At 39.0% G+C, this 14,635-nt stretch overlaps 1 long non-coding RNA gene across 1 annotated transcript; it reads right to left on the bottom strand.

Annotated features, from left to right (window-relative positions):
- Positions 1–1,547: 1,547 nt before the first annotated feature.
- On the bottom strand, positions 1,548–5,133 carry LOC131576216 (uncharacterized). The gene is made up of 3 exons (XR_009276935.1): positions 5,055–5,133; positions 3,584–3,806; positions 1,548–2,280 (listed from the first exon to the last, which is right to left on the bottom strand). It is a non-coding gene; the product is annotated as an uncharacterized LOC131576216 (long non-coding RNA).
- Between the last annotated feature and the right edge of the window lie 9,502 nt (positions 5,134–14,635).

Genomic DNA, 14,635 nt, shown 5'->3' with positions numbered 1-14,635 from the left:
AATACTCTGCTGAGGCTGAAAGGGAGCACATTTCACCAGTTACGGGAAAACAAGAGAAAAGAAACATATTTGCAATTCCAAAATAACTACATGGAAAAGCATTGCTTAGAAATAACTCCACGCACATCCTTGCATAAGTATCCTTTGACTGTGAGCAGGGCTAACTTGTAGTGAACTCCTTGATGTGGGATTTTATTTTCAGACTACTGCAGACACAGATTCTTTTTGAAGCACCAACTGTACTATTTAGTGCATGCCACAGCTGTTTTTAGAAAGAATTGTCACAAAACATAATTTTAAAAGAACTTTCATGCAAGACCCACAAACTTCTAAGTATCCTTAACAAATACTACATATAACAAAAATCTCTATTCCGTTTTTCTCAAACAATATTATTATATAATTCTTTGCTTCAGTAGACATCAATGTTCTGTTCTTTTCCTGTATGTTAATGGAAAGGGAGCAAGAGGTTACTTTGATTCTAGTTTATCTTGTCTTTATCTGTTACATTTATCATGCAAAATAGATGCAGGCTACTGTCGGGTACTTGAGCAGCTTTCTGTGCACATTTTGAAAGAGGTTTTCTCACACCGCTGCATATGAAACAGTGTGTGAAAATCAGGGCCCAAAACTCAACTGAAGACATAGCTGGACTGAGGGCCATACCCCCTTTATGACATAAAGCAATAATAATGGAGCCTGGTTTCTGTAGATGAGGATGTGACCATAAGGGTGCTCAAACTGGTATAGCTGAGGAATTTTGTATGGAAACTAGAAAGGGAAAAATAGCCTAATATTCAGCTTCTCATTGGATTATACTAATAATTAATTGTCTCCCTTCATTAAATGTGAATCTAAAGGGTGAGAACCAGCTGATTTAAAAAAAGAAAAGAATAAAGTTTGCTATGTCCTTTGTTTTCTACTCACAAGCATATATCTCTCCTGAATCCTGGAGTAATCTCTTTCCATAGAAAGTTTTGCATAAGACATGCTTACTCAGTCTGGTAGCAAATCTGACTTGGTCTCTGCACATGAACAAAATACACTCTTCTTAGTCTTTGTTATAACCACAAAGAAAAAAAGAAATTATGCATTTAGACACTCAACATCCATTTTAACCCTCATCTAACCGTAATCCCTGATTATTCAATACCCTTAGATGTGTACATGCAGCTTCTAATGCATGAATTTATGCCAGTGCCATATTGAGCAGTACTGCATTTCCCTGCCGAATAGCAATGCCAGTTTTCAGCTGTTGAAAGGACACAATTTGAGGTTGAGCATTCTCACTGTCTGTTTGGATGCCCAGAACTACAGTTTATCTGTGTGTTTTCCATTTTGAAGTATGGGTGGGCCACTGACTGCGAGAAAGTCCCCTGATTTTGTTCTTTAACGCTGTTGTATCCAAACAAGTGACAATACACAGAAGACTGAAACTAAATCAGATACCTCTGCCTTTAGTTAATTGAATCTGTAGTGCAGATAGGCCAGAAAAGGCTGGAAGGAACTCCAGCTCTTGTCTTCTTTTGTTTAATTTTTTGCAGATGTATTGTGCCATCTTTTTTTTTCTTTTAAGATAAATGCAAGCAAATATATGTGCATATTATCTACAATGTTATTTTATATAAGTCAGTATTTACCTGTTGTTTATATACTATTTATAAGCACACAGAGAATTTTCTAGCAGAAAAATTTAAGATGACAACTGAAAAGCTACTTCTAGGAGAAATACATATTTTCAAAGATGTGAAAGCACTATGTTAGGGAGCAAAGCTCTAAGCAATGTATGTAATTTTTCTTACAGTCCCCTTTCCTTTTGTACTCCCTCCCTTGCCTTTATTGATGCTACTTCCCTATAAAACACAGTGCTCTAGGGGAGACCTCAGAGCCCCAGTTCCTACCAACCTCTTCCTCCCTTATTCTCAGTAGCAGAAGCTACTGCAAGCTTACTTTGTGATCAAGAAAAGAAGTTTATACAATGCCCCAACTCTGCAGCTTTCAACTGTTCCTCATTTTTCCAGATTAGTGCCTTAATTAAGTCCAAATGTTTTTCATTTTCTCCCTTATGGTCCCTTCTGTGAAACCTGATGCTGGCCATGGACACTGTCCTCTTGTGACCTTTTCTCTTCCTGTTCCTGCTGCTGGCTGGCTTTTAAATTGTGAGCAATTGTAGGAGGGTGATGGTCACACACTTTTCTGTCTCTTCACACACACAGGGGGCTGTTTGCTCTGTTGTTGAAGTCAGAACCAGTCAGCACTCCACCTTGCTTTTCCCCTTCTCTATGAGGCAGAAGAAAGTGAAAAGAAAATAGATTTTTAGCTGGTGGATAAAGCAGTTCATACCATCCACTTGAGTCATTCTCAGTATAAATTCTTAATACAGTGCAACAGTTATTTATCACATTGCATAAAATGTGTAAATGAGGTTTCTTAAATCCAACCATTAAGTTCAAGATTTTTTTTTTAGGGAGCTATCTTGCAAGCTCGGCCAGCAATTTCACGTGCATTATTTTAGCAAATCACGTGAGTGCCTGTGAGGGCAGGAAGAGAGCTCAAAATATTCAACACAGAGGAAAGAGTTCAGTAGAATGGAAACACAGAAATTTTAACTGTCTCCTTTAGAAATTTACCTGTAACAATGAACTACAAATTTTGCCAATACAGTATGTCAACAGAGCTGAAGATAACAGAGGAAAATAAAATTAGCTGAGAATCTGGTCCAAGTGATTAAGGAAAGAGAAACTAAAGAAAACAAAAAAAGGCTTTGTCTTTTTCTTGTGGCGTGAGTAGCCCCAGTTACTGGAACTACATGATGTAAAATTGGTTTATGTAGCAGAAAAATCAAATCATATGTCAATTGGAATTGCATGACTGATGGTAAACATGAAAATTAAGCATGAAAACCATGGTTATAGGCAAAACCATTGCAATGGGAAAAAGATTGCAGTAGCATCTCAACAGCATTTATCTGCAGAAAATAAGAGAGAACTTCTAATACTTATATTTTATCTTGAAACAAAGCAACAACATGTCTTGCTTCTCAAATAAAACTTTAGATCACTAACCTCATTTCTCTAATGTGAGCTGTAATAGGATTTGTAGAAATCATGCAGATGTGTCCACAAAAACTGCAAGTACCAGAAGATGAATGGTGTACAGAAACAGTAATTGTTTATTTTTTTCCTTGCAAAGTTTATTCATTGTTCCTCTCAGGGAGACAGATGTGGAGACTATATGTGCTGAGTGAAATGAGTACCCCTTCCTTTTTGACACCTTTAAAATTATTAGAATTAAATCTATACTTTGCTAAGTGAAATGTTTCAATTTAATCAAACTGTGCTGTCATGACCATACTTACATTAAGAGTTTAAGAGCCCTACTTTGCCCTCAGCTAATCCCTCACATATGAGGTTTTCATGGTTAAATTGTCTCCTGTGTAAGTAATCAAGTACATATGAACTTTGCTGCTAGGGAAATTGGGCACCAGTCAAAATCTCTAAGAATGAATTGCTAAGAACAGTGGAGTTAAGGAAAGGAGGGGAGCTGGCCTCAGTCATCAGGTCCTCCCGATTCTCTCTCTTACCTTGCAAGCGACTCCAGTGAAAATCTTAAAGAGGAACAACATCTGCTTCTGTACCAGGAAAATGCATTCAATCTGTGTAGTCCTGCTGCCACTCCTTCAGTCTTCTGATCATTCTCATAATTATATTTTGAAAAGTGAACACCCATTATCTTGTATTAATGCTGGTCCATGGAATAAGATGCAAGATGTAAAGGACAGCACCACCGTATAAGTTTCCAAGTGTCTGGAAAGTGTGCCCAGCAGGAATGAAAAGAGCAATAATGAAACTTTCAGTCAGAAGACTTTTTATAGGATCACTGGAAAATGTTGCAATCAAAAATCAGGGAAAGCAAGTGGAAGAGTTCCAATTTATAAGGAGTTAGAGGTATAGCCAAAATATATATAAAAATAATATATAGCCAAAAATAATATATATATAATATATGTAATAATATATAGAAAAATATATATAAAATATTAAAAATATATATATATAAATAATATATAACAAAAATAATATATAGCCAAAGCAGGACAACTATGAATTTTAATACTAAAAATTCATAGAAAGAAGGTGGCAAAGAGCAAGATTTAGGCCTTTATGTGATGAACACACACATAAAGGGAGCATGTGTACAAATTGAAAAGTTGATTAATGAATGAAGCATGGTTCCATAAAAATTGAGTAAATGCCTAGAAAGATAGTTAAGAGGTCATGTACCCCACTGCTTTACCCACTAATAATAACTATTTCTAAATGACTTCTGACATGTTCCTGTCTTTCCTAAAAACTTCCATTGATGTAAAATCTGTGATGTCCCTACTCACAAACAATATATGCTAGCTTTATACTACTTTACCACTCAAAGTAGTACTTAATGTTGAAATTAAATTTTTTGCTATAATCTTATAATATGGTTTAAAAAAAAACCAAAACCTCTCATTTTTATGGGACTTTCATAAAAGTCCTGTAAATACCTGAATATACAGGAATACCTGGATTGCTAAAATCCCTCATTAATATTATATCCTGTCCTTTGGCTGATGCTGCTTTTGGGCACAAAAAGCCTCAAGTCTTCCTTGTTTAATATTTTGAAATCCTTGCAATCAAAGCCTTCATATTCTTTTCCCCTTTTACTTTCTCAGAGATAGTAAATTCCTCCACATTCTGGATGTCCCAGCACACCTGTGTACCCTTGAATGCAGAGCAGTCTATCTAATCTTTCCTGTCATTCCAAGCAAGCTAACACTCCCTTTGTTAGTATTCCAGTCACGCCACCACCTCAGCACAATTCATGAGTATATTGGTGAAGGCAGTATCCATTAATGAGTTTAAAAAGTCTTAGTGCCTTTAAAAAGATGCATTTGTTGGAAAGCCGAAGGACTTAAAAAACTGAAGAAGAATTAAGGGAAGTCTTCTCAGGAAAAAGAAACTCAGAAGAGCAGGACAGAGAAGGGAGAGTGCAGCATAACAACAGTTCACACCACTCACCTTGAGGCAGGAGCTAAAATGAGATTGTATAAGTACTCTGAGAGACCTGAGAAACCATGAGTGGCTGTGCTTATTGGACATCACTGCAGGGAACAACAGAAGCATTCACTTATTTAGGGAGAACCTGAAGAAAATGAAGTAAGTATGTTAAGAAAGGAATATTTTCCACTACCTACAAGGAGAGAAATCTTTGGAGACGTGGCTTGTGCCAAATATTTTCCTATGCTTGGGGCATCAGCAGGATTCTGGCAGGTGTCCTTAGGCAAACAGAGCACATGTTTGTGCACATTCTGCACCTCCTCTGGGAGACACTGTTTCTGCAGATGGCTGTTTGGGTTGCATTTGGCACCCACAGTATTTCACAGGACAACACAGGAGAAAAACAATGGTGGCAGTATTAAAGGGTATTAAAGTATTAGGTGATACTCTTACCTGTGGAAGGCAGTAGAAAACATGACTAGAAATTCTGAGTAGCCAGAGGTTTAGCAAAATACCCACAGTAAATACTGTTAAGCAGAAATAACACATCTGGGGAAAAAATCAGGATGTGAGTAGGCCACTATAAAGCCGTTTCCAACACATTTGCTTGAAGAGGCAAGAACGCTGAAGACTGCATTCCCCAGCTGTCCCTGCCAGGCTGGGAAGTGCTGGCTGTTCAAGTTGTCCAGCTCCAAAGCAGCAGCAGCATGCTCCTGTGGATAGAGGTGTCCTGTGGCTGTGGTCACAGTGCCTCGTGGCAGGCAGCCCATGGTGGCTCGTCAGGACCTGTAGCAGCCTGCTTAGCAGATGGATGTTTTTAGGCAGGGGCTTTGGCTGGAGCATAGCTCTGCTCTGGCACCTGTGAAGCCTGAGACCAGTACTTAGGTATAATGGGTACAAACAGAAGTGGTGCCACTGCACTCATGTAGAGAACGAGGCTTCAGCCTGAAAGGAGTGAAAAGTTACCCTGTTCTGAAAAAAACAGAGGCTTTTGGGCTGACCATAAGCCATTGTCCCTAAGGACCTAGTAAACTTCCTATAAAGATCTGAAACTCATTTTTGCAGCTACATTTTTACCTTTGATTTAAAATCAAATACAAATCTGGGAAAGATTTACAGCTGCAAATATATTTTCTATACCACAAATAGTCAGAGTGCAAAAACTGAAATTAAATTTCCCCTAGGTCAGTCTGATAAAACAGTGCAGCTTTGGACAAAATGATTGTCAGGAGCTCAAGTGCATATTAGGCAAAGCACGACTATGCTTTTTTATACACTTTTCTCTAAATCATCACAAATGATCTTTGTTGGTGACAAGGTACTTGGTTAGGAAGACCTCTGCTCTGGCAGTTATTTGTTCCTCTGAACTACTGGTGAGAACAGAAAGTAGTGAAATCCATGAGCAGTGGCCCATGTACAGCTTATTTTCTCACCCTGCTAAGATGGAGTTCTTGTTGTTTGGGAGTATTTTGTTTAAAGGCACTGAGCAGTGATTCCAAAGGCACCATAAAAATGTGCTTAAAAGGATACATGAAAGTCAACCAAGGGGCTGAAAAATCTAAGAGAAGGGCCAGGGATGTTTTATATTGGCCTTAAATAAACAGTGCCATTGTGGGAAGTTAAATGTGGTAGCATCTGCCAAAAATACTACTCAAGCAAAAGAGCCTATGTTGGTAGCAAAAGAAATATCTCCCCCTCTATCCTCTCCTGGCATGAAGCAGATGTAGGTTTGTTTATATTGGCTATATAAACTTCATTGCTCCAAGAGAATTATTCTTAATTCCTGAAATGGACTCATTTGAAGATATTAGAATAAAAAAAGGATGATCTCACGTAGTAACTCTGTTCCTCTGTAGCTGAGTTTTCTCCATTATCAGACATTGTGCTTGAGATGACATAGAAACTTGGAGGGGTGACTGATGCAGAGCTAGGACCCAATCAAGTCATATTTTTCAAGAGAGTCTCATACAGGCAGAGACCCCAGGAGGGTGTGCCATTTGAATCCCAGAACATAGTATAAGCAAAACAAAGAGGTTTATAACCAACCTGAGAATATGAGACCTGGGGAGCACAATTTGTCCCCTAACTGAGTAAACACAGTAACTGCATTTTACAGCTCCAAATTCAAGAGGTCATTCCTGCCTGAAAAAGTACCAGTGTGTGCTTAATATCCATTGAATACCTCTGTAATCTGAGCCTCAGCCACTCCAATAGGCAGGTCACAGAGGAAAAATATCTTCAGAACACACAGAGATTTGCATGCAGAAGGATGATGCTCACGAGTCTACAGAACCACAAAGGGCAGAAGTACAAAGACTTTGCCTTATGCAACTGCAGCTGAACAATGACTGGGAATCTGCCTCTTACACAAAGCGAAATTGCACAAACCACAATTTCTCCTCCCTGGGAACGCAGAGAGCAGTGGAGCTCACCTCCTGCCTGCAGCCGCGTTAGCCATTTTCTGTGAGGAGAATATTCCATTTAATCCAGCAGGGAGGTCCCCATCCAGGTCTCTTCCGAATGCCGCCTTTCAGCTTAATGTTTAATCATTCAAGCTACCCTCATGCCTTTATGAATATAATATGAAAGGGCTGGAAGAAGAACTGTTTGCTTCTAAGATTCATTGCCATCAGATAAAACTATGATATTTATGTGGTGTATTACACTAAAGAAAATTACTCTACTGGGGCATAGCTCAGTGCTGGCAGAAACCGTGAAAGAGGCGCTAAATTTCTGGAACTGCTGTGAAAGACTGAAGAAATTTGTTATTTCAGTATCATGATAAACAATATGTGCATTGAAATTCTATTCCATAACAGACTATGTACTAACATTCAATCAATAAGACCTTTTGTTTTGTGGTTTTTTTTCCCTGAGAGATTTTATTCAGATCAGGCCTCAGAAATGAACAATGAGCATGTAAAATTTAAACTTTTACATTAAGCTGCTCAAGACCTGAGAAGACCAAGTACATGTGGAGAAAAATGCAAAGGATCTTCTGTTCTCCACTTAATCATGCTGGTTACATTTTTCTATAGTTCTGACTTAGAGGTACACAGAAAGCAAAGAGTGTAAATAGGATAAAAAAATTCAGTTGTCATCCTTTATGCTTTTGAATGGAAGATGTGAAAATGCCACAGGCAGAGATTTTTATTCATGTAAATATATATTTTTATGTTTCAAGTGTTTGTCAGGCCAGAAGAGTGTAAAAAATTGATTTTGCCAGTTAATTCCTAATCACCTCCTTTATCATCCATTGAAGTGCAGTAATAAATCCTACTTCACCTCTCCCTTGGACTCTTTTTATTCTAATCACTGCGTTTCCATGGCTGATGTTTTCATGCCTCAACCTCCTTTTCTAGGCTCTAACACATGCTTCAGGATCCATCATCAGAGTTCTACTGTCTTGCAAAGGCCACAAACACCTAACATTTAGAAATACTAAATTTACAAAGGGAAAGGAGTCTTTAGTTGGAATTTTCTCAATGTATTGAGTACATTTAGTGATGTATATCCTTTTACCGTGTCATCTTCTGGCTTGATTCACACAAGAAAATGGTTAGCAACTCATAAAATAAGTTGATGAAACCTTTACAGGATCACTATGTCCAGCAACAGCCCCCTGGGCCAAAAATTACTTGGGAACAAGGGCAGCAAAGTTGTAATGAGAGGGAATGGAAATTCTACTTTGCATAAGGAGGCCAGAAGAACTTGACATATTTAGTGTAGCAAAACAAAAGCTGATACAGAATGTCATTGCTTTCTATAAATACACTAGGAGGTTAAACATCAAGGAAGGGAAAGATCTTTTGAAGATAAAGTACAGTGTTGGCACAAGAACAAATGGGCATAAACTGCCCATGAATGTATTTTAACTGGAAGCTGAAAGATATTATGTAGCCAGTTGAGCAATCAGCGCTGAAGAGAGCAGACTTCCAATGCAAGTTTGGGGGCAGGAGAGGGTTTGTAAGATGGAGTGAGAACAGCTGAGGAAAGGCACTGTGTGATGTGGCCTGGGGCTAGTGGGGGACTGGGCTCCAAGACACAGGGGGTCCCTCCCAGCCCTCTGTTCCTTTGTTTTAATTTTTCTCAAAGGTATTTGGAGATTCTGCATGGTGATGTCTCACAGCTGGTAAAGGATATGGCTCAGAGAAGAAAAAGAAATAAGCAACATGTTTTAGTTTGCCAGATGTATGTTATTACTTTATTCCCAATTCACAGGAAATGAACAATCATTTAGTACTGACAGGTACATACTGGAACTTACTGTCTTTCTTTTAAACCTTAAAATAATGTACTACAGAAGTTTATCATTAACCTTAAAGTAGATTTCACATTTTTGCCAAGGTTACTTGTGATATCTTGTGAAATCTATGGGGGGAAACTGAAGAAGAAGGAGGCAGCAGGCAGAAACTATATAAATTGCTGCCAGAATGGCTGAAATGTTAACAAGGTTAAAAAAAGCCCCTCTCATCCAAAACTCTTATGCTCGCAGAGAAACCTCACTGAAAGGTCTCTTGAGAGCTGCAGAAGGTTAGGTAGGTCTGATTTTCATTGGGGTGTAACCCAAATTACCTTCTTTATAGATAATTAGACAAGACAAAAGTAATGGTAAAAGCAGCAAGTGTCTCACTGAATCAAGCGACTACAGTTTGTTAACTGCATTAAGTGGAGTGGGTTACAGCTATATAAGGGTAGGTCATTTCAGGTCTAAGACAAGGGCAGTGTTGTTTACCAGGATGATTCAGTTTGGCTTTTTACATAACTTTTTAGTGTTTACCTCTGAAGAGGTGAAGGTTAGGTATGATAGCAACTAAAGAAAAACTCAGGCCAATACTTTCTAATGTTGCTAGAGAGTTCAGCATGCCTTTCCTTAAAAACAGATAAGGCTGGGCACTCAAAGGCAGGCAAGTATCCAGCTCTATCAGCAACCAGTTTGTCTAAAGGAGAAATCTGAATGGTGTCTGAGAGCCAGCAGGCTGCTGCTGAGTGTCACCATTCCCACTTTCTCCTTTTCCACTGAGCAAGTCAATGCTGGAAGTGACATTGGAAAGTCTTGGTTTTCCCAGACACCCCTTGAACTGGCAAGTCAGGATGATTTCCAAAGAGCAAATGGAAACAGAACCATTCAGGTGGAAAGGGTCTTCTGGATATCACCTTGCCCAACCTGCTCTTCAAAGCATGGTTAACCTGCCCAGCTGAGGTTTGAGTATCTCTAAGAACAGCTATCACAACATCTCTGGGAAACGTGGCCATTTTTCAACTATTCTCACTGGGATATTTTTTCTCCTATATGTCCAACTGGAATTTCCTGTTCTTACATTTGTCTTGCCTGTTATCTTCCTGCTATGCAGCTTCAGGAAGAGTCAGTCCCATCCTTCTCTACAACCGTTCCCTAGGTAACTGAAAACCACAGCAAGATTTCTTCTGATCCTTTTCATCCCCAGGTTCAGCAAAGCCAGTTCTCTCAACTTCACTTTATTGCCTCTTGCTTCAGCCCCTTAGCATCTTGCTGGCCTTCTTCTGGACTCTACCAGGTATCAGTGCTTCTCTGGTACCAGGAGTTCCCATTCTGGACACATTATTTCATACAAGGTCTCATGAATGCCAAGGGGAGGGGAATAGTCCCTTCCTTTGTCCCCTTGGTTTTATCCTTCCTGTTACAGCCCAGTATGCAGAGGGGCCTTTGTTCCCAGAGGACACACTACTGACATGTTTAACCTGTTGTTCACCAGGACTGCCAGCTCCTTTCCTGGTGAGCCAGCAGGAGTCCAGCTGTTCTCCTGTGTTGGGTTAATTCAGCCCAGGGGCAGCTTTTGTGCTTTCTGTTTTTGAACTGCAAGAGTCTTCTCATGGGCCATTTCTCCAGCTTGACAGTCAATGTCCTCTTGAATGGCAGCTCTGCCTTCCAGAATATTGACCCCTCTCTGCAGTTTGATATTATCTGCAAATCTGCTGAGAGTGCAACACAGATTATTGTCCAAGACATTAAGGAGTACATTAAACAGCATCAGCCCCACTGTTTATCAGTTTGCTGTTAAATCCAGTAAACTACTCAACTGGTTATAAGTTAGACTGAACCACTGGTTAATTTTCTTTGAGCCCGAAGATTCAGTCAGTTTATCACAGATCTTCAAATCCAGCCATCTAGTCCATATATCCCCAGTTTGGCTACAAGGATGCTACAGGAAATAATCTCTGAAGTATTGCTTAAATCAAGGAAATGTCATCCATTGTATTCTACTCATGTACATCTCGTCACAGAAGGCAACCAGGCTATTTGAACTGAGGCACAATTTGCCCTTAAAAAATATTATTTGGTTTTTATTCTGAATTCCATATTTAAGTTCTAAAATTGCTACCTTTTCCAACATCCTCCCTCCAAAACTATATTTCACACCCCGAATATCATTAATATGACTGGGTTTTATTCTTGAGGTGAGATCAGCAACCCAACACTTTCAAATCTCTGTGACCAAGACTCAGAAGCTGTCCTGAAAATCATCCAGATCTTCGCTCATGAATCATTTCCAACATCTTTAAAAATAAGGCAGAGGCCCCTGCCCTTCCCTTATTCGTTCATTTTAGGTGTGCCAGAATTAAAAGATACAGATAGGAAAGCTTACTTCACTTTTCACTTTCCATCTCTATATTTTTCCCTTGTGTGTACTTACATTTGTTTCACTAGAATCTATAAAGTCTATTTTCCTCTTTTTATATTGTGCTAGGAAGGATATAAATGGACTAGCACCCTTTTTTTGAGCTTATGCACATTCTCATTTTCTTTTCACTTTTTTTTTTTAATGGATATTCACATGACTTTGGCTAAACTGAAGTCTTGCATGTAACTGTGAGGGTGAACTACCTGAAGGTAATTTTTAGTACCCTCAGAGGAATGCAGTTAAATTCTACTCATCTCCAGTCTGAGTTGGTGCTTTTTGAAGTAGGTCTTCATGTGGTGAACAGGAAGACTATGAGGGTTTTATTATAGTTGGCTTCCTTTACTGCATTAGCGTTTATATTTTCCCAGTAGAAATCCCCAAATTGAAAATATAGAGGTGTCAGCTAGCACCACTTTATTTAAGGTTGTGTCAACATTTCCTATAAACGTTGTTTTTCTAGGGTTTATAACTAGACCGTAAAAATGTGCTCAACGCAGAAAGTTGGCATAGAAGAGTTCAGCCTGGGAGAGAATTTTCACAATTAAAAATTGAAAAGTCCACTCTGCTGGTTTTAACTAATATCCTTGTAATTAAATGGAAATTAGTTGATTTAAAGAAGCATTTTTACAGCATAATTCAAAACAAGCTTTTATTTAAAAGAATAAATTCACCAAGGGATTTTTTTATTAATGTTATCTTGTTGCACTCAGTAATATTGAAAAAGTCAAAATTACTAAGGCATTGCACACTGGGAAATAGTGACTACATCTGCAACTGCTGGTTTGTATAAGCCTCCTTGCTACACATAAAGAAATGTTTTTAATAGGTGAGGCTAATAGTGGATAATATGATGTTTGCACAATATTTCCTATTATAAAATCACATTTTGACACATTGTCAAGTTTTAGCCATTTGGGATGATATTTTATAATCCAGGTGTATGCCTAAGGCAGAATTTTTGGAAAAAAAAATTGTCAAAACATTTTAGCAGATTCTGGGAACAAGAACTGAGAAAATATTTTTTTGTTCATATTACCAAAAAAATTATAACAAATCTTTTTTTTTTTTTTTTTTTTGTTTGGACCTTTTTGGTCCAGTTTCTCAGAAGTTTGTAGCAGTGACTCAAAATGCAGGAGTGGAGCAAAGTGGCCTTTTCTGTTGGGAGATGCCCGTTGCTGTTTTTATAGAAGTCTCCAATTTAGGTCCAATTAGAAACTTTTGGAATAAAACCAAAAAAATACTCTGCCCATGCTAAGTAGAGACATTTTAATTTAGGAATTAATCTCTCCATACCTCCCATCTTTAGGGCATGCATGCAAATTTCTCAGGGTTGCTGGAGTGGATGAAAGATGATGCTGTTTGTCCATGGAGAGTGACTGCACATGTTCTGTCTCCTCACAGCTTCTGCCTGGCACAAAGCTGTTATTTGCATCCTCTTCACCCTGGGCTGAATTTACTCCATCCAAAGTCAAAGAAAGTGGACTTCCCTGACTTTGGTTGCTCACAGCAAAAGTCAGGGATGGGATAAAAAGGTCCTGCCAGAACTGAGGCAGTATAAACAAGGAATTCTTTGGAGCAGCTGGAAAAAAGGCAAAAAAATTGAATAAAGGAAAACAACAATCAGGTGGTGGAACCAAGAAATAGCAACTGGTTAGGAGTGGGAATTGACTGACCAAAGAGGGTGGGACATGACAGTGGTGGGGGTCTGGGCTCCTTGGGTAAGAAGAATGAGGCTGAGAGCCAGGATCTGGGACTGTGGCAGATGTTGTGAGAGAACTGGGCAAGAAAAAATATTCTTCCTCAAGAATATATGAGCTTGTATCTCTAGTGGTCAGGCTAGGCCAAAGTTTTAGACACACATCTGAATTTCAGAGGATGAGTTGTGAACTTTGAGTGTGGAGCCAAGTACTGCTCCAAACACTAGCAAGTCCTAGATGGTGACTGATAAATATCATGCGGATATTTTTCTCTTTTTCTAATACTTAAAAGACACTAAAACTACATTATGGTATACTGTTGGTGTCGTTTTTTCACATAAGCTGTTGATGTGACTGAAGTAAAGATGTTCAGGAAGAAGATGAGGATGAGCTGCTCCCCACAGCTGGGGAGAGAACAGCATGGACCTCTGAGTGAAAACAGCAGAGGAGTGCTCTCAGGGCAGCCTCCTATAAAGTTCAAGGCAACGCTGTGTATAGTCCTAGGGTCCTTGTTCCAGATGTAACAGAAAACTTGGTCTCCTAAATGTCTTTCTTCCGAGCAAATAGCAGAACAATGGCAGAATGAAAGATCTAAGAGAAACCTTCTTTGGTGTTGAGTTCCCTGAGTTGGAAATACTATATATACCAATTAAATACAGCCAGGCTGTTTGAACTGCTGTGTTTTAGTAAGCAAGCAGTATATCACAGCAACACCTGAGGGTGCTGCTTTGATCACAGCCTGTCAGCATTTCCGCTGTGAACTTTGTTTATTAGAGGTAAGCTGCAAAAGATCTCTGTATGCTGAAATTTCAGTGCAAAGCCTGTCCCAGTCATCAGTTAAGAGAATCAGGAGGATAGAAGCTCATGTTATAATGCCATACTCCTATGTGGGATTTTCTTTTTAAATCTGAGGCTTTTCTTCTTTTCTGGAAACTAGTTTCTATATCATCTTCAAAGTGCATTAATCCTTACTGCATACCGAGGAAGAAAATCAAACATCTGAATTATTAAGAGAGGCGCTTGAATGGCTGAAAAACTTCTCATCAAATTTTTATCCATTCGTTTTGTACAGTTTTCAGGACACAAACGAAGCATTCCTCATCCTGTCTTCCTGCTGGACTCTGAGGTGGTTAAACCACATCCAACTGGAATAAAAGACGGGGTGGGGGAGAGAAGAGAAAGGAAGTGTCACATCCTCCGCTGTGAATAGCTAACAGCTCACAGCTATGCTGAGCCGAATGCT

Source organism: Poecile atricapillus, chromosome 2, assembly GCF_030490865.1.
Source record: "Poecile atricapillus isolate bPoeAtr1 chromosome 2, bPoeAtr1.hap1, whole genome shotgun sequence".
NCBI lineage: Eukaryota > Metazoa > Chordata > Aves > Passeriformes > Paridae > Poecile > Poecile atricapillus.
The sequence above is the reverse complement of the archived record's forward strand: the minus strand, read 5'-3'. Positions and strand labels throughout refer to the sequence as shown.